General features: G+C 45.4%; 1 protein-coding gene across 2 annotated transcripts in view; it reads left to right on the top strand.

Moving 5' to 3' along the window:
* The first annotated feature begins 362 nt into the window (after positions 1–362).
* Positions 363–20,335, top strand: part of TSPAN14 (tetraspanin 14) — a 276,364-nt gene continuing 256,391 nt past the window's right edge. Inside the window, exon 1 of one of the 2 annotated variants that reach the window (XM_068255101.1) lies at positions 363–506. The gene's annotated coding sequence lies outside the window, so the exon portion shown is untranslated. Of the gene's footprint in view, positions 507–9,580; positions 9,668–20,335 lie in introns of those variants that run through there. The other variant, XM_068255102.1, reaches the window with a different exon arrangement.

Here is a 20,335-nt window from a genome sequence, read left to right as displayed (position 1 = left end):
GTAATCACTATATGTCAAATATCCCTGTGCACTAACATACAAAGTACATATAGATATACAATATCAACTGTGCTAAAATGACACGCCAGATGTCACAAACCGTAAAACAGGTATAAGAAGTAATATAAAATAGTTATCATAAATAGGAGTCCCAGTTCATATATAGTATATCACAATGTATCCACATTCATTAATCTGTGACCAGATGGCTGGAGTTCCCAGACAGAGGTAATCTATTCAAGAAGAGTGACAGATTAATCTACCAATGACAGTGAGGAATAGGTTATTTTAATGCCACACGCTGCAGAGACTTCATCTCCTGATGAGTTATGTGTCTATAACGAAACTAGTCGAGGACAGAGTCTCTGGCGGCGATTCTATGAAGTGAGAGAGGCACATGGGACGAGAGTGTGCAGCGGGGAGTGATACCACGGCGGTCAGACCGGGATACCGCGCGGGGGAGAGCCCGCTGTAAAACTCAAAGCTCTGTGACACATCAAAGAAACGTGAGTGCAATATATGAATAGACACGATTAATTTCAAGGCAATGTTGCGCGATGATGGTTTATAATGATTATTCTGAGGTATTGTGCTGATCAGTATATATAAGAATATATCTGCAGGAAGACTGAGAGGGTCTGATCGAGAGGTGAGGGGAGCCCAGTTAATGCCCCACATGCGAGCAAAGACCACTGTAATAATGGTTCATCCCATTTGGTGAGTGTATCAGGAAGGAATCAGGAATCGTTTATTTTGCCAAGCATGACTGGGTCATGCCCGGAATTGGGTTTGGCACAGTACATTTGGCTCAGAAGAGACAATCGATAGCATAGACATAGAGCAACAGGAGCAGAAATTTACAATTACACATGTCAGTAGCAGACGGTTACATTTGCATTTCAATCTTATTAACATTGTACATTACATTTGCATTTCCAGTTTACATACTAGAGCAGCAGTTGGCTCTGTCCGTGACAGTTCTATATGTCGTGGGGGGTGCCCTGATGGGAGTATGTGGAGGGAGTTCAGGAGGCTGACAGCTGAGGGGAAGAAGGAATTACTGTGCCTAGCCGTCTTTGTGTAGATGGCCCGGAGCCTCCATCCCAATGGCATCGGATTGAAGTAGCAGTGGCCCGGGTGAGAGGGGTCGTTAGTGATCTTCAGGGCCCTCGATCTCAGTCTTTTGTTGTGTAGGAGGGCAAGTGAGGGGAGAGGTCTCCCAATAACCCTCTCCGCCGCCCTGATGACCCTCTGAAGTAAGTGCCTGTCGCTGGCGGTTGCGCCAGCGTACCAGACCAGAATGGATGAACAGAGGATCGACTCAATGGTAGCGGAGTAGAAATTGGTCAGAATCTCTTGGGCCATGCCAAACTTCCTCGGCTGGCGGAGGAAGTACAGTCTCTGCTGGGCTTTCCTCTGTATCGCCATGATATTGGGCCTCCAGGTGAGGTCACTGGAGATTGTATCACTGAAGGGTGTTGGTGGAGGTTTTGTAAGCCACATATGACAACGTGAGCGCTGTGGAGATAAAAGTTTGAAATCAGGTACATTACTTATACGGCACATTGGGTCAACCTGGTGACCGCTGGCAAGCATGGAGTACGTGGCTGTGCAGCGAACTTGGTGGTGACACCTCCACGGCTTGCAGGCAGGCCTGCTGCCACCTCTTCTTCTCCTCCTGCTACATCCTCTTCACTGTCATCCTCCTCAGCTGAGTACTACTCTACTGCTGCGTTCTCCTTTCAAACTGCACACCCCCAGTTCCCCAGGGCCTATGCCGCATGCCAGGTACGATGGTGTCACGCCATCTTGGACGTGTGTTGCCTCAAAGCCCAGAGTCACACCGGAGCAGCACTCCTGGACGCTCTGGACATACAGGTAGATCAGTGGCTGACCCTGCACCAACGGAAGATCAGAAACGTGGTGTGTGACAACGGCAGCAATCTCATTTTGGCTTTGAGTTTGAGCAGGTTGACACATGTGCCCTGCATGGCACATGTGCTAAATCTTATAATCCAAAGATTTGTGTAAGTTCCCAGGCTTACAGGAGGTCCTAAGGCAGTCCAGGAAAGTGTGGACATTTCAGGCGTTCCTACACGGCCATGGCACTTGTCTGATATTCAGCGAAGAAAGAACTTGCCAGTGAAGTGCTTGATTTGCGATAGCCCGACTCGCTGGAATTCAATGCTCCTCATGTTTGACTGCCTGCTACAACAGGAGAAAGCCGTCAATGAGTATCTGTACAGCTATGGTGCTAGGGCAGGCTCTGGGGATTTTCTGACCGAGGTACTGTACACTCATGCGTAATGCCTGCAGGCACATGCGTCTGTCTGAGGAGGTGACAAACCAGGTGAGTCGCAGCGAAGGCGCCATCAGCGGCCTGATCCCATACGCTTTCTTTCTGGAGCATGCCGTGCGTAGAGTGGTGGATCAAGCTGTAGAGAAGCATGAGCAGGAAGAGGAGGAAGAGTTGTTTGAACCATCACCAGAACCAGATTTGTCATCAACACCTGCAACATCACAAAGGAGGGGGGAGGAGGAGTCGTCGTCTGGGGAAGTGGAGTCAGAGGAGGAAGGTGGCTTTGAGGAGGAGGCAGAAGAACAACCGCAGCAGGCGTTGCAGGTGGCTTATGCTGCTCACCTTTCCTGTGGTATTGTTCGTGGCTGGGAGGAGGAGAAGAACTTACCTGATATCACTGAGAAAGGGCAAAAGGAGATGACTAGTAGGCCGCCATCCAACTTTGTGCAGATGGGGTCTTTCAGGCTGTATAAAAAAACTCAAGGGAAATGACCTGTACTGGGTGGCAACGCTACTAGACTCTCGGTATAAGCACAAAGTGGCAGATATGTTACCAAATTACAAGAGGGCAGAAAGGATGCAGTATTTGCACAACAAGCTGCCAAGTATGCTTTACAGTGTGTTTAAGGGTGATGTCACAGCACAATGAAAAAAAGGTGCCACTAATCCTCCTCCTCCTCCCATGTCCACGCAGGCAAGGACAGGAAGCTCTAGAGATCTGATGGTGATGGCGGACATGCAGACTTTCTTTAGTCCAACGCCTCGCCTTACCCCTTATGGATCCACCCTCCAACAATGCCTTGACCGGCAGATAGCCGACTACCTGGCCATAAGTGCGGATATGGACACTCTGAGCACACTGTCACAATTTGCCATCAAACTTCTGGCTTGCCCCACCTCAAGCGCCGTCAGAAAGGGCCTTCAGCGCAGCAGGAGGCATTGTCACTGAAAAGAGAAGTCGCCTAGGTCAAAAAAAGTGTCCAGCATCTCATCTTTATTAACCACTTGAGGACCACAGTTTTTCTACCCCTTAAAGAAAACCTGAAATGAAGATTAAAAGTCAAAATAAACATACACAAGTCATACTTACCTCCTGTGTAGTCTACTCCTCAATCTCTTTCTCCTCTCCTGCGTCCTGTGTGTCCACTGTGATTAATGGGATTCTCTGTCCTCCATTTTGAAAATGGCTAGTACCCCATAACAGCTTCCTGGTCAGCACACTGTTAAACTGTAACATCGCCCACTTGAGCCATAGGGAAACATGGACACATCAGTTCTCCTGTCTGCTGTTACTGACAGCAACTGATATATCAATGACAGCAACTGATATATTTCAGTTCTGACAAAATGTTGTCAGAACTGGAAGGGATCACTGTAAGGAGAAAATGGTGAGCTTCTGAGTGGAACTGATGGCAAGGTAACTATGTAATGTTCATTTGAAGTTACCTCATGTGTTTATTTTAAATAATTTTAATTAGTACAGGTTCTCTTTAAGGACCAGACACTTTTTTTCCATTCAGACCACTGCAGCTTTCACGGTTTATTGCTCGGTCATACAACCTACCACCTAAATGAATTTTACCTCCTTTTGTTGTAACTAATACAGCTTTCTTTTGGTGCTATTTGATTGCTGCTGCGATTTTTTAGTTTTTATTATATTCATCAAAAAAAAAAAAAGATTTTTTTAACTTTCTGTGCTGACATTTTTCAAATAAAGTAAAATTTCGGTATACATTTTTGTCCTAATTTATTGTGCTACATGTCTTTGATTAAAAAAAACCTATTCAGTGTATATTTATTGCTTTAGGTAAAAGTTATAGCATTTACAAACTATGGTGCCAAAAGTGAATTTTCCCATTTTGAAGCATCTCTGACTTTACTGACCACCTGTCATGTTTCATGAGGTGCTAGAATTCTAAGATAGTATAAATACCCCCCAAATGACCCTATTTTGGAAAGAAGACATCCCAAAGTATTCACTGAGAGGCATGGTGAGTTCATAGAAGATATTATTTTTTGTCACAAGTTAGCGGAAAATGACACTTTGTGACAAAAAAAAGGTTTCCATTTCTGCTAACTTGTGACAAAAAAAATGAAATCTGCCATGGACTCACCATGGCCCTTTCTGAATACCTTGAAGTGTCTACTTTCCAAAATGGGGTCATTTGTGGGGTGTGTTTACTGTCCTGGCATTTTGGGAGGTTCTAAATTGTAAGCACCCATGTAAAGCCTAAAGGTGCTCATTGGACTTTGGGCCCCTTAGCGCAGTTAGGCTGCAAAAAAGTGCCACACATGTGGTATTGCCGTACTCAGGAGAAGTAGTAAAATGTGTTTTGGGGTGTATTTTTACACATACCCATGCTGGGTGGGAGAAATAGCGGAAAATGACACTTTGTGAAAAAAAAACAATAAAAATCAATTTCCGCTAACTTGTGACAATAGATAAAATATTCTATGAACTCACCGTACTCCTAACAGAATACCTTGGGGTGTCTTCTTTCTAAAATAGGGTCATTTCTGGGGCTCCTATACTGCCCTGGCATTTTAGGGGCCCTAAAACATGAGGCGGTCTTGAAAACAAATGTCTCAAAATGACCCTTGAAATCCTAAAGGTACTCATTGGAGTTTGGGCCCCTTAGCGCAGTTAGGGTGCAAAAAAGTGCCACACATGTGGTATCGCCGCACTCGGGAGAAGTAGTTTAATGTGTTTTGGGGTGTATTTTTACACATACCCATACTGGGTAGGAGAAATATCTCTGTAAATGACAATTATTTGCTTTTTTTTTTTTTTACACACAATTATCCATTTACAGAGATATTTCTCCCACCCAGCATGGGTATGTGTAAAAATACACCCCAAAACACATTAAACTACTTCTCCTGAGTACAGCGATACCACATGTGTGGCACTTTTTTGCACACTAACTGCGCTAAGGGGCCCAAAGTCCAATGAGTACCTTTAGGATTTCACAGGTTATTTTGAGACATTTGGATTCAAGACTAATCCTCACGGTTTAGGGCCCCTAAAATGCCAGGGCAGTATAGGAACCCCACAAGTGACCCCATTTTAGAAAGAAGACACTCCAAGGTATTCCGTTAGTAGTATGGTGAGTTCATAGAAGATTTTGCTTTTTGTCACAAATTAGCGGAAATTGATTTTTATTGTTTTTTTTTCACAAAGTGTCATTTTCCGCTAACTTGTGACAAAAAATAAAATCTTCTATGAACTCACTATACTACTAATGGAATAGCTTGGGGTGTCTTCTTTCTAAAATGGGGTCACTTGTGGGGTTCCTATACTGTCCTGGCATTTTAGGGGCCCTAAACCGTGAGGAGTAGTCTTGAAACGAAATGTCTCAAAATGACCTGTGAAATCCTAAAGGTGCTCATTGGACTTTGGGCCCCTTAGCGCATTTAAGGTTCAAAAAAGTGCCATACATGTGGTATCGCCGTACTCAGGAGAAGTAGTATAATGTGTTTTGGGGTGTATTTTTACACATAACCATGCTGGGTGGGAGAAATATCTCTGTAAATGGACAATTGTGTGTAAAAAAAAATAAAAAAATTGTCATTGACACAGAGATATTTCTCCCACCCAGCATAGGTATATGTAAAAATACACCACAAAACACATTATACCACTTCTACTGAGTACGCCAATACCACATGTGTGGCACTTTTTTGCACCCTAACTGTGCTAAGGGGCCCAAAGTCCAATGAGCACCTTCAGGCTTTATAGGGGTGCTTACAATTTAGCACCCCCTCCCACTTGCCAGGACAGATAACAAACCCCACAAATGACCCCATTTTGGAAAGAATACACGCTAAGGTATTCCATGAGGGCCATGGTGAGTTCATAGAAAATTTTATTTTTTGTCAGAAGTTAGCGGAAAATTACATTTTGTGAAAAAAAAAAAAACAATTTCTGCTAACTTGTGACAAAAAATAAAATATTCTATGAACTCACCATGCACCTCACGGAATACTTTGGGGTGTCCTCTTTCCAAAATGGCATCATTCGTGGGGTCTGTCCTGGCATTTTAGGGTCTCTGCAATCATTACATGTATGGCCAGTATTAGGAGCTTCTGCTATACTCCTTATATTGGGCATACAGGTAATGCACTCTGGGCTGAAAGGAAAAATGAACGTCAAACAATCAATCAATGTGGATGAAAAAATATGTCAAAAAAATGTGAAAAAAAAGAGGGGAAGGCGTCTGCCAGGACATAGGAGCTGCCACCCAAAAACATCCAAACCCACTCAGCTCATATGCCCTGGCAAACCCGATTTATCCATTCACACCGATCGATGTGGATGAACAAATCATTGCCAGAGTTCTTTTTTGATACAAAGTGCTTGCCAAAGCATATAAACCCCAACACCGCTCCTCGGCCCATATGCCTCAGCAAACGTATCTTTTTGACTGCGGAGGAGAACTCTCGTCCTGCAGCGCTGCATGCACCGATTTTATGTAACCTGACAGAAGCACAATGCCTCTGTCAGGATGCACCATTAGTGCTGCAGCTGGTTGGTGGGTCGGTAGGGATAGAAAAAAGAGAGAAGAAAAACGAAAAAACAAAAAGGAGGGGAAGGTGTCCGCCTGGACATAGGAGCTGCCGCCCAAAAAATCCAAACCCACCAGCTCGTATGCCCAGGCAAACCTGATTTATTCATCCACGTTGATCGATGTGAATGGAGAAATCATTGCTTGAGTTCTTTTTTGATACAAAGTGCTTGCCAAAGCATATGAACCCCAACACCGCTCCTCGGCCCGTATGCCTCTGCAAACGTATCTTTTTTACTGCAGAGGAGAAATCTCGTCCTGCAGCGCTGCATGCACCAATTTTGTGTAACCTGACAGACGCGCAATGTTCTGTCAGGATGCACCATCAGTGCTGCAGCTGGTTAGTCGTTCGCTCGGTCCACCTGGAAGGTTAATGGATGGAAAAAGAAAAAAAAAATACAAAAAAACCCCAAAAACAAGCAAGCAGCAAAGCAATTACTTCATTAACATTAATAAAATTTGAACTTTTTTAAACAAAACCTTAACATTGCGAACAAAACATTAACTTTTTTGCTTATTTTTGTTGTTGGGCAAACCTCTCCTCCCCCATGGGACAATGTGCGAAGTACATTACGCATTTTGTCCCAAGTGAAAGGAGAGGTTTCTGGCAGCCCTCTGTATTACGGTCTCTCGAAACCAGATGTTTGGTTTCACACTGCATATTGACATATCCGGTGGTCGAGCCCGCCGCACCGTATCGTCCAAAACAGACCTTCAGGGAACACCAAAAGAGTAGCATTCGGCCTAGTAATGAACTGCGTCGCCATAGACTAACATGACTTCCGGTCCGACCGAAATTGCCGCAGAAGCCACGCAGTAACGTAGGCATGCACTAGCGTTAAGTCAAGCATTTCCGGCGTGGGGGGGGGGGGGACACCGCAAAGTGTGACTTTCGCTAGGCATTTTGCCCTAACGCATCGCAGCAGTGTGAAATAGCACTGAGAGACCCTTGTGTGCCTACCGCTGTGTCTGGAGTTCCCTACTCTCTAATAGTGTACCTGCTCGTGGTACCTCTAAAAACACTCCCCTAGGCATAGGCCAGGCTGGTCAGGGCAGATGGGACAATAAACAGTGGTGTCATGCCTTGTTCCAGCCCTGCTGCAGACACGACAACGTTTTCTTCGGGTGCGTTGACCTGGGGTACACGGAATCTGATAGGCATAATGCCTTCCATGCAGCCGGCTAGTTGCATCTTGGGGTTGGGCCCAGACACCTCCTGGATACAGGAGTTCCATAGTGATCTGTCTCTGAAATTGAAGAAACGATCCAGTTCTCCCAGCCTTACTATAGAGAACAAAGCTGTTGTAAACTGCCAATTGAATTAGATAAAAAGACACTTTTTTATACCAGCGTCTTGTTTTACGGGAAAGTAAATAGGGCGCTAACCTCTGGTCATTGAAGTCCACCCCTCCCATGTCAGTATTATACTCGTGGACGACAAGGGGTTTTTCAATGACCTCAGTTCGCCGTTGAATTTGGACTGTCGTGTCTGCATGAATGGTGGACAGAAAGTAAACGTCCCTCTTGTCTTTCCATTTCACCGCGAGCAGGTTGTCAGCAGTCAAGGCGGTCCTCTGCCCCCGTTGAAGTCTGGTGGTAATGAGCCGTTGGGGGAAGACCCGGCGACTAGGCCGCACGGTGCCACAGCATCAGATTCCTTCTAACTTTAAGTGCTGATAGAGGGCCACACTTGAGTAGTAATTGTCCACATAAAGATGGTACCCCTCAGAGGCGCTTCTAAAGACCAGCGGACCAGCTAATTGCCTAGAGCGCCAGATTTATGGCAGGCGCTTTGAGGGAAAAAAAAGTTTATTTTTCCTGTCCTTAGAGACTGAAAACTTAGGGAACGGGGATAAAAAGTTCTAATGAAAGCCTTTGCTGCTCAGCCTCAAATAAGGAATCTACAAACCTTTTGTCTACAACACTTTGTATGGCATTCCCTAATGTTAGTGTTATCTCTAGAGGGATCTTGAGTGTGTCTGATGGCCCATACTCACGGGCAACTTTTTTGCATGTCGCAAGCACACGGGAGCGTGCTTGCAACATGCTGGCGACAGCTAGTAGCCAGGTCCCTCCGCATACACACGGCGGAGGGACCTGGCAACTGATGCGACGGAAGCTGTCGCCGTTGTCCCTCCCCCCGCCGGAAGCGCCGTTTATTTACTATCATGTTGCTGTCGCTAGTCCGCGTACTCACGCGGACTAGCCGACAGTTGCGGCGGAGGTGCGGCGGCGACTGTTGCCATGCGATTGAAACTTTCAATCGCATGGCGACATGAGCGACGGGCGACAGTTCGGGGTGCGCGCGCGTGCAACGGCCCATACTCACGGGCGACCTGTCGCCGCAACACGCGCGCGCCGCGTGTTGAGGCGACCAAAGTCCCTCGTGAGTATGGGCCATGAGTGACTCCTGTCCTGCCCACCTCTCCTTATCAGAGCTGTTTTTATGGCCTTGCAGGGCTGCCATAGCCCTGGACGCTGGGAGGGGGAGGGCGAAGAAGAGCCAGGCAGATGTGAGTAGCACAAGGACACTTTTTTTCCTGCATTTGCAGAAGAGGTTTTTTTTCAGTTACACTTCAGGCTTCTTCCCAGAAGCCTGCTAGTGCTATCAGCCAGTGACTCATTCGCCCAGCCCCCCCCCCCCCCTTAACAACACTGGAGAGTGGAGATGAGAGAGGATCAGCTTGTAATTAGCTGCTTGTAACTAGCAGCGCTGTCCATGTCAGAGCTGAGAGAGGATTACCCAGGAGTTTTAAATGCTGCATTCTCTAGCCAGCATGGAGTACAGATAGAAGGCTGCCAGGTACTACACACTATAACATCCTCCAAACTGCTGTGATCTACAGAGTCAGTGTGCTATCTCCCATCTGCTCACATGCTGTGCCTGCTGCCCCATCTCCCTGCATAAACACACAGCCTAGTCACAAATCCCCTCCACCCAGCTCCTTCACTTAGCTTTAACCACCCTCCAGCATTCACTTTACACCAGGTAGCATACAGTCTGCCTTTGCTCTCTCTGCACCACCAGTTATTTGCTTACTCACTCCCCAGCCTATCAGCGTCCTCAATTAAAACAAACAAACAAACAAACACACACACACACACACACACACACACACACACACCTTTTCCACTTGCAATCTGCTTCAAATAGTGAATTACAGCCATTTTGCTGATTTACATTGCACTTTACATGTTGATTGCGGTGTGCTCTTTTCCCACTAGTGCGTGGCATTTTTTCCCAGAACGCAGATTGCCGGCTTGCGCAGACCTCATTGTGCTCCATTCCCGACGCTAATATGGCGCGAATGCGGCAAGTGGAAAAGGCAGCTTGTGCGATCGCAATGCAGTGTGTTTGTGGTTGCTGGTGGAAATGGGCCCTAATTAATTTTCCTAGTCTTTCCTTAGCACCCTAAGGGCTGGAACCCACTAGAGCGATTTTCAGAGCGTTTAGAGAGCGATTCAAACTGCTAGCAATTTCCCTAAATGCTCATCTAATTTTAGTGGATGGGCCAAATTCCACTGGAGCGACTGCGATTACCAAATCACAAAACTCAGGACATGCAGCATTTTTTAGCGGTTATCGCTTTTGCAATGTAAAGTATATAAACGCTGGCATAATCGCTCATCAAATCCTGCACAGAGCGATTTTTCTAGCGTTCTGAAGTTAATCGCTACACAACCGCTGGCATATTGATTACACGTTTTAAAATCGCTACCGAAAACGCTCATGAAATCGCTTACAAACCGCTCATACAAAACGCTAGCGATTAGCCATAGCGTTTTGTCGTGAGTTCCAGGCCTCAATCATGTATTCACTCCCTCCCAGCACATCACTTCCCCCCCAGCACCTACAATGATGTGCTTACTCCCTGTTCAGCCCACCACCACAGCACCTAAAATCATGTGCACAATATATAAGGCCGTGTGAAGCACTAGGCTGGTTGAGGGAAATAAATGTACAATTTGATGGCAAGCTGGTAAATGTACACAGCATGATGCAGAAGAGAGGCTTGCCTCCTACAGTGTCCTTAGAAAAAAACTCTGTCTGCTTTCTCAACATTGTAAAGACTGCATGTGGTCAGCTAGATAAGGTATTTCACAGGTTGAAAAGATTTAGACTGTCCCTAGACTCCAGGAGGGCTGCTTTCTGACTTGTGTGAGAGACAGGCTGGACAGGAGTCACATTACAGGCTGTGTGTTATGGCTGCAATACACATAAGTTCTCTGCTCCATGTCATGCTATTCTCAGTCTCTCTCCACTCCTCCTCTCTCCCTCATTCACCTTTGCCTCTCCCCCTTCCCCTAGTGCTGGCTGTCTTTTCCTCCTCTCAAATCAAATCAAAGATAGCTTTATTGGCATGACCAAGATTAATTACAGGTATTGCCAAAGCAAGGAGAAAAGGGGGACATGGAAGGGAGGTGGGGTTGGGGGACAATGGCTAAGCAGTATGTGGACATTTTTTAGGTTTTCAGTTCCGTTATGCTCCTCTCAGTCTGTGGCATGCTGTGACATAGTGTGCAGCGATTGTCACTGTGGATTCCTCTTCTCCCAGTAGGATATATGTTTTTCTCTCATCTTCTAATGTGAGAAAGTCTGGGAATAGTGCCAACAATTTCTTAAAGTAAGTGTCCCTGGTTGCAGTATATTTGGGCCAGTGCAGCAGGAAGTGGCTTTCATCCTCAAGGGTCTTCTGCTCACAGTGTTGGCATAGTCTCTCCTCCCTGGGTTTGTACGTCTGTCTGTGTCTCCCAGACTCTATTTAGAGGTTGTGAGCACTCAATGTGTAAACACTCAGGATTTTCCTCTCTTGAGAGTTTTGGAGCTTTTCCAGGTATGGGGCCATTTTATACTCTCTTTGTAGAGACTGGTATATGGTTAGCTTTTGTAACTGTTTTATTTCACGCCTCAATTTTTCCACATAGTCCTCTTTGCTCTTGGCTGTGGTGTGTTTCATCTGCCTCTCTCTGGATAGTGTAATTGTTAAGGGCTCTGCCTCTGGCACAGGCAACCTGGGTTCAAATCTCTACTTCTTCCTACTCAGTAAGCCAGCACCTATTCAGTAGGAGACCTTGGGCAAGACCCCCTAACACTGCTACTGCCTACTGAGCAAGTCAGCACTGAGTCTGCCAGGAGAAACGTAATTATAAATGTTCCTTGTTACTCTCTACTTTTCCCCCCAATCTTACCCTTACAATTGAATCACCCAATCTTATTATTAGTAACCCTAGCCTATAGCTGTGAATGCATGCATTTATTTTTACAGACAGATTCTTTCAAAATGATCGAATATGGCGAATTATCAACCACCACATCGATCAGAATTTCAATCAATCCATGGCAAAAATGTACCAAAAGTACAATCAAGCAGTACATTTTTACAACTGGACACAGCGGTATAGAGGCGGTAGATCGGTGGCTCGTAGTATTGCGAATATTGCCGCATTGAGAATATTTTCATGGAGGGGGGGGGGGGGGGGGGGTGCCACAGGTTTCCTTGCCTGGAGTGACAAAATGGCCAGAGGCGCCCCTGGTACCCCTTCTAGAACAAGGGTGACGCCAAGTCCCACACAACCTTTCCACTGCTCCCCAGGTAGTCAGGGCATCCGACCGGCTCCAATTTGGAGTCTTTTCCCTCATAGACCCTGAAATAAGATGTACAGGGAGTGCAGAATTATTAGGCAAGTTGTATTTTTGAGGAATGATTTTATTATTGAACAACAACCATGTTCTCAATGAACCCAAAAAACTCATTAATATCAAAGCTGAATATTTTTAAAAGTAGTTTATAAGTTTGTTTTTAGTTTTAGCTATTTTAGGGGGATATCTGTGTGTGCAGGTGACTATTACTGTGCATAATTATTAGGCAACTTAACAAAAAACAAATATATACCCATTTCAATTATTTATTTTTACCAGTGAAACCAATATAACATCTCAACATTCACAAATATACATTTCTGACATTCAAAAACAAAACAAATCAGTGACCAATATAGCCTTTCTTTGCAAGGACACTCAATGGCCTGCCATCCATGGATTCTGTCAGTGTTTTGATCTGTTCACCATCAACATTGCGTGCAGCAGCAACCACAGCCTCCCAGACACTGTTCAGAGGTGAACTGTTTTCTCTCCTTGTAAATCTCACATTTTACGATGGACCACAGGTTCTCAATGGGGTTCAGATCAGGTGAACAAGGAGGCCATGTCATTCGTTTTTCTTCTTTTATACCTTTTCTTGCCAGCCACGCTGTGGAGTACTTGGACGCGTGTGATGGAGCATTGTCCTGCATGAAAATCATGTTTTTCTTGAAGGATGCAGACTTCTTCCTGTACCACTGCTTGAAGAAGGTGTCTTCCAGAAACTGGCAGTAGGACTGGGAGTTGAGCTTGACTCCATCCTCAACCCGAAAAGCCCTCACAAGCTCATCTTTGATGATACCAGCCCAAACCAGTACTCCACCTCCACCTTGCTGGCGTCTGAGTCGGACTGGAGCTCTCTACCCTTTACCAATCCAGCCCCGGGCCCATCCATCTGGCCCATCAAGACTCACTCAACAACAACAACAAATAACATTTGTAAAGTGCTTTTCTCCCGTGGGACTCAAAGCGCATAAGCATGGCTCCGACCATCGTGGTACAGAGGAAGAATTTTATAAATCTGGAAATGCCAGGCTAAACAGGTGGCTTTTCAGTCTGGATTTGAATAGCTCCAGGGATGGTGCTGTCTTTACTGGGTGTGGTAGGGAGTTCCAAAGAGTAGGGGCAGCATGACAGAAGGCTCTGTCTCCAGATTTTTTGAGGTGCACTCTGGGAGTGACCAAGTTTATAGAACTTGCTGATCTGAGGTTGTGAGAGGTGTGGTGCAGCTTCAGCAAGTCCTTCATGTATCCAGGGCCCAGATTGTGCAGAGATTTGAGTGTCAGCAGTCCAATCTTGAAGAGTATTCTCCATTCTACTGGTAGCCAGTGCAGTGAGCGAAGGATCAGTGTAATGTGACAGTGGCGAGGCTGGTTTGTTAGCAATCTGGCAGCAGCATTCTGCACTAATTGCAGGCGACGCAGGTCTTTTTTGGGGAGGCCAGCATAAAGGGCATTGCAGTAGTCCAGCCGTGATGTGATGAAGGCGTGGACTAGGGTTTGAAGATCCTCTGGGGGAATCAGATGTTTAATCTTTGCAATGTTCTTCAGATGAAAGAAGGAAGATTTAACTACAGATGAAATTTGGTTTCTGAAACTCAATTCCCCATCGATTAGTACGCCAAGGCTGCGCACAAGGTTGGAGCTGTTTATGTCTGAATTCCCAATCCTGATTGGTGTTGCTTTAGGATAGAGCTGTTTTGATGGCGAGCACTGGCTTTGGACAAACAGGACCTCAGTTTTGTCAGCATTCAGTTTCAACCAGTTATCATTCATCCATGCCTGAAGCTCAGCTAAGCAAGAGTTTATTTTTGGGGTAGGGTCTGTTCCACCAGGTTTGAAGGACAGGTATAGCTGTGTGTCATCGGCGTAGCAGTGGTACGTCAGGCCATGTCGTTGGATAAGTGTACCGAGTGGCAACATGTAGATTGCAAACAGCAGAGGGGATAGGATTGATCCTTGTGGCACTCCGAATTGTAGAGGTGCAGGTTTGGACATTATAGGTCCTAGGGATACTCTCTGTGTTCTGTCAGTCAGGAATGATCTGAACCACTGGAGGACTGATCCACTGATGCCACAGTACTCCTGCAGTCTGTTAAGAAGGATTTCATGGTCAACTGTATCAAAAGCAGCTGAGAGATCCAACAGGATTAGGATGGAGCATTCCCCTCTGTCCCTTGCCATGAGCAGATCGTTGCAGACTTGGATGAGGGCTGTTTCACAGCTGTGGTATTTCTTAAAGCCAGATTGTAGAGGGTCCAGGATGTTGTTTACTGACAGCCTGGTTTCAAGTTGCAGATAGACAGCCTTTTCAATAACTTTACCTAAGAAGGGGAGGTTGGAGACAGGTCTGTAGCTGCTCATAGCATCTGGATCCATGGAAGGTTTTTTAAGAAGGGGCTTGATGATTCCTTCTTTTAGAGAGGTAGGAAACCTCCCTGCTTGCAGAGAGCAATTTACTATTTTGTGAAATGCTGGACCAAGCAGGTCAGGGCATTTCAGCATATGTTTAGTTGGTCCAGGTCGCAGGTTGTCTGGCGGAGACGACAGAGGATGTCTGAGATCTCTTCCTCACTAATACTTTTGAAATCAGTCCAGGGTGTTAGGTTGTTTTTGCAGCTATTTCCATTAGTTGCATGAGTCTTGGGTGCTGTGGACTGAATGAGAGACCGAATAGAAGATACTTTGTCAGCAAAGTAGCAGGCAAATTTCTCACATAGCTCCTTTGAGGGAGTTATAGTGGGTTTTAGACAGGATGGATTACATAGTCTATCAACTGTGCGGAATAGTTGGGCTGGTCTGTTGGCGGCCTTTGCGATCTCCTGTGATAGGTAGGAGGATTTTTTCTTGGTGATCGCATTTTGGTAGCTTTCCCGGTGAGAGACAAGGGTGTGTTTATCTTTTGAATTCTGAGATTTTCGCCACTTCCTTTCTAGTCTGCGCACTTCTTTCTTTAGGTCCTTTAGTGAGCTGTCAAACCACCGTGCATGGTGAAGTGGTGTAGATCGTTTGATGCGAAATGGAGCGAGGGCGTCATAGGCAGATGACACTGCATGGTTGTATATCAGGACCATGGAGTCTGGGTCTGCGCAATGATTGGTTAATGCGTCGAAGTTGAGGATATTCTGAACGTGCTGGGGTGAGACATCTTTCAGTGAACGGTATTTTATGAGTTCTTTCCCTCTGTGTTTTATCGCAGGTGCTGTCAGAGAGAAGTGGATGGTGTGGTGGTCTGACCATACCACTGGGTTTATATCCATGTGTGATATTAAAAGTCCGGAATGAAATATAAGATCCAGGGTGTGCCCTTTCGTATGGGTGGGGAGGTTGATAGCCTGAGAGAAACCCAGTTCATTCATTATGAGAAGTAGTTCACTTCCTAGCTGGGAGTCGTGATCATCCACCCATGCATTGAAGTCTCCCAGGATTATGGACTCATTTCATCAGTCCATAAAACCTTAGAAAAATCAGTCTTGAGATATTTCTTGGCCCAGTCTTGACGTTTCAGCTTGTGTGTCTTGTTCAGTGGTAGTCGTCTTTCAGCCTTTCTTACCTTGGCCATGTCTCTGAGTATTGCACACCTTGTGCTTTTGGGCACTCCAGTGAAGTTGCAGCTCTGAAATATGGCCAAACTGGTGGCAAGTGGCATCTTGGCAGCTGCACGCCTGACTTTTCTCAGTTCATGGGCAGTTATTTTGCGCCTTGGTTTTTCCACACGCTTCTTGCGACCCTGTTGACTATTTTGAATGAAACGCTTGATTGTTCGATGATCACGCTTCAGAAGCTTTGCAATTTTAAGAGTGCTGCATCCCTCTGCAAGATATCTCACTATTTTTGACTTTTCTGAGCCTGTCAAGTCCTTCTTTTGACCCATTTTGCCAAAGGAAAGGAAGTTGCCTAATAATTATGCACACCTGATATAGGGTGTTGATGTCATTAGACCACACCCCTTCTCATTACAGAGATGCACATCACCTAATATGCTTAATTGGTAGTAGGCTTTCGAGCCTATAAAGCTTGGAGTAAGACAACATGCATAAAGAGGATGATGTGGTCAAAATACTCATTTGCCTAATAATTCTGCACTCCCTGTATAGCCTGTGGCCCTTTCACAGAGCTTATACAGTTTCACCCCATACCGGGCGCGCTTGCTTGGGATGTACTGTTTGATGCCAAGGCACCCGGTAAAACGTATGAGGGACTCATCTACGCAGATTTGCTGTTCAGGGGTATAAGCATCTGCAAATTTGGATGACAGGTGGTCTATGAGGGGCCGAATTTTGTGGAGCCGGCCAAAAGCAGGGTGGTCACTTTGATGACAGGTTTCGTCATCATTGAAGTGCAGGAAGCGCAGGATGTTCTCAAATCGTGTCCTGGACATGGCAGCAGAGTACAAGGGAACATGACATGCTGGGTCCGTAGACCAATAAGACCGCAACACATTCTGTTTCATTAGCCCCATGTGTAGGAGAAGGCCCCAAAAAAATTTTATTTCGGAAACTTGGACTGGTTTCCACCGAAAAGGCTGGGAAAGGAAGACATTCGGATTGGCAGTTAGAAATTGTGTGACTTTACGGATGGTCTCTGCCACGACTAGGTCTAAGAGATCCTGGGTGATGAACAGATAAAAAAAGTCTATGGCCGATCCTAGATTATCTGTATCCACCTGGACTCCAGACTGGGCAGTGAAAGGGGGCAGTACGGGTGCGGCGGTATCAGGGGATTGCCAATTTGGATTTGCCAGCACCTCTGGTGAACTAGGGGTAGTTCGGGCCCGTCTACTTGGTGGCTGTGACCGGGGTGTTACTGCACGTGTCACCGCACCAGTTTCAACTTCCATGCTGGTGCTCGTCACTTCACCAGGGTATAAGGAAGCACTGGTGCTAGGTCCAGGAGATGCTGTGCTGCTGGTGCCTGCCTCACCATGAAAAATCAGACCAGCACTAACACCACTCTGCTGCCCTTGAGGCTGATCTTGCGCCACCTGTGGTCCAACGACATGGGGTGTGTCATCGCTATCGGTCAGTGAGCCCAGTGAGCTCAATTCAGGTTCAAACTCTGACCCAGATGATTCGTCGAATGGTTCGTCCCAATCGTCCTCATCCGACTGGGCCATGTACCTGAACACCTCATCATACCCTTTTCTTGCCATGGTGGACTGCTAAATTTAGGGAGTATTCCTCTGAGACTACCCAGAAAAAAAGAGCTCCTACCTAGCGAAAGGGAGTATTTGAAAGGTAGAAAGCTGTGGTCACTGAGTTTTGATTAAAAAAAAAAATCAAAACTGATGTTTACAGTGCCACAGCTAGTGTACAGTGTTTTTTGCAGTGATCAGAAAAAAAAATTCTGTCACTGCGGTGGGGCGGGCTGAACGCAAGTGCAGGCGAATGATCAGGCCTGATCGGGCAAACACTGCGTTTTTTAGCGGATCCAAGTGACCCTAATAGATCTGACTGCGATCAGTAATGATCACTTACAGATACTATATAGTACCAATGTTGATTAGCGACAGTGATGACGCTAATTAGTGACTGTGGTGCAGTGGACTGATGATCAGTGGGTAAGGCAGATGTATACAATATACAGGGGGGTGGGGGGGGGGAGTCTGGGGGGATCTGAGGGTAGGGGGGTGATCAGGGGACCCTAGGGGGCAGTTAGGGACCTAATCTAAATCATAGCGTCAGCAGATAGTGGTAGGGGGTGATTGATGGGTTTATAGGGGGGTGCTTGGGTGTATACAGGGGTGTGCTGGGGTGGTCCTGAGGGTTGGGGTGGGCGATCGGGGGGTCTGTGTGGGTGAAAATCGGTGTTTTTTGTATCACTTACAGGGCTTCCTCCTCCTCTGATGGACGCACGGACGAAAAGTGCAGAGGAGGAGGAGGCAGCCTGTATAATACACTTTGTCATGTAAACAAAGTGTATTATACATTTTGATTGGCCGATCACACATTTCAAACCCCGCCGGCGCTGCTAATTGCCCGGCGGGGTATCGCGCCAGATGGGCGGGGCCTGTTGCCGGCGGCAGCGCGTGTCATCAGTGACTCGATCGCTGGCCAGACAAGCCTTAAGGGCCCGCCGCCGTTCGGCGTATTGCGGTCCTTAAGGTGTCCACTTTGCCGCCGCCCATCGGCTGTGGGCGGTCGGCAAGTGGTTAAAATGAATGAGGCATGGATCCCCAATAAAACGGTAGTAACAGAGGCGCCAACAAGGATAAAAGCAATTAAAATCCACTTAAAACGAGGAAAGTAGGTGGACTCACCTCCCCCAGGTACAATAATGACCGGACAATAAGCCGTTATAAATAACAATAATATTTATTGGAAACTTTCCAGGTATGCAACGCGTTTCACGGGCCAATATCCCGCTTCATCAGGCAATCAATTTGGAGAAACACTGGGGGAAAAACAGAAAAAGAAACCATGCCAGAGGATGCTTGATTCACAGGCAAATAATAGAATACATTTCAGTAGTAGACATGCATATAACTTGTTACATGTAGCTTTAAGGAGACAATAGCTTGGGTGAAACCCACTGCTAGACGGATAAATGTATAGTTTTTATGAAAAGTAATACATCTAATGCAATCACAAGCAGTTTTAGGTGCATCCTAAAACTGCAGCATAACTAAGTAAACTAGTGAGGGAAAACCCTACAGGCAGCCTAAGGTGCAATTGCTTATGCATATAAAAGACATTAAGGAACAAACATTTTTGCTTACCAGTAATGGTCAGTCTCTGAGCCAAGCGCCTCTGTAGGGGTCTGAGGCTGTCAGCATGTGAATTAAATAAAGTACCTGGCGCCAAACCTAAACTGAATTTGTGGGCGGGTGTGTACGCCGGAATAGTTGCACTCTGACGACTTCCGGCAACACTATTATTATTATTTTATTATTATTATTAAGTATTTATATACTAGGAATGAAGTATGGACAGCTGAGTGCAACGATGCATCGCCCGGAGTGTACTGCAGTAAGGGCGGATGCGAAGATAACGTCGCATCTGCTCGGTAAAGCGTAATGACGTAAGTTCGGGGGCAGACGCATGCGCAGTGGACGTCACCGCCGCCATATCAGTCCCGGCTTTTATCCGCACTGCGGATTATGTTGATAGATGAATGTAGAAATGTATTAGCCATTAGAGTTTAGATACACTAATTAAAATAATGCTTCAGGAAAAATAATGGTTGTTTTCTCTTATTTTACATTATGATGGGTGTTTCATAAGCATAGATTACGTTTCGCTGCTATCTAGTAGTGATTAATTGAATAACATTTAAACTCTAAAGCTGAATTAGATATGGGGCATAGTTTTGCATTTTGATTATGATTTGACCTATTAGTTGGTATATAGAAAATGGCACAATTTTGCTGCCAACCTGTGGTAATAAATTAAATGTTAATAAATATTATATATTAAAAATAACATAGATTAAGGGCAAAGTTTTGCATTGTGATTACATTTCTGCCACTATCATGACCAGCATGGCATGTCATGGGGAGTCAATAAAAGTAGCACAAAAAAACGAGAAATACATCAAAAGCTGTACAGAACACAGACAAAAATTGTATATAATAATTAAACAATGTAGGTGCAAATTGGTTATAAACAATAAAAGCAAATATAAAAGTTATATAAAATATAAAAGACGAGAGTGACAGCCATGTTTTACAGGTATTCTTAAAAACGGTTGATGTATGTAAAGATGTATCAATATATCTTAATACAACTTATAGAAAATATATCTGATAAAAATGGGCTATATATCAATATATCTTAATATAACTTATAGACAATATATCTGATAAAAATGGGCAAAAAAGAGTAAAAGAGAG

The sequence above is a fragment of the Hyperolius riggenbachi genome, chromosome 10, assembly GCF_040937935.1.
Source record: "Hyperolius riggenbachi isolate aHypRig1 chromosome 10, aHypRig1.pri, whole genome shotgun sequence".
In the NCBI taxonomy this organism is placed as follows: domain Eukaryota; kingdom Metazoa; phylum Chordata; class Amphibia; order Anura; family Hyperoliidae; genus Hyperolius; species Hyperolius riggenbachi.
Note: the sequence above shows the minus strand (reverse complement) of the source record. Positions and strands in the feature narration are given on the sequence as shown.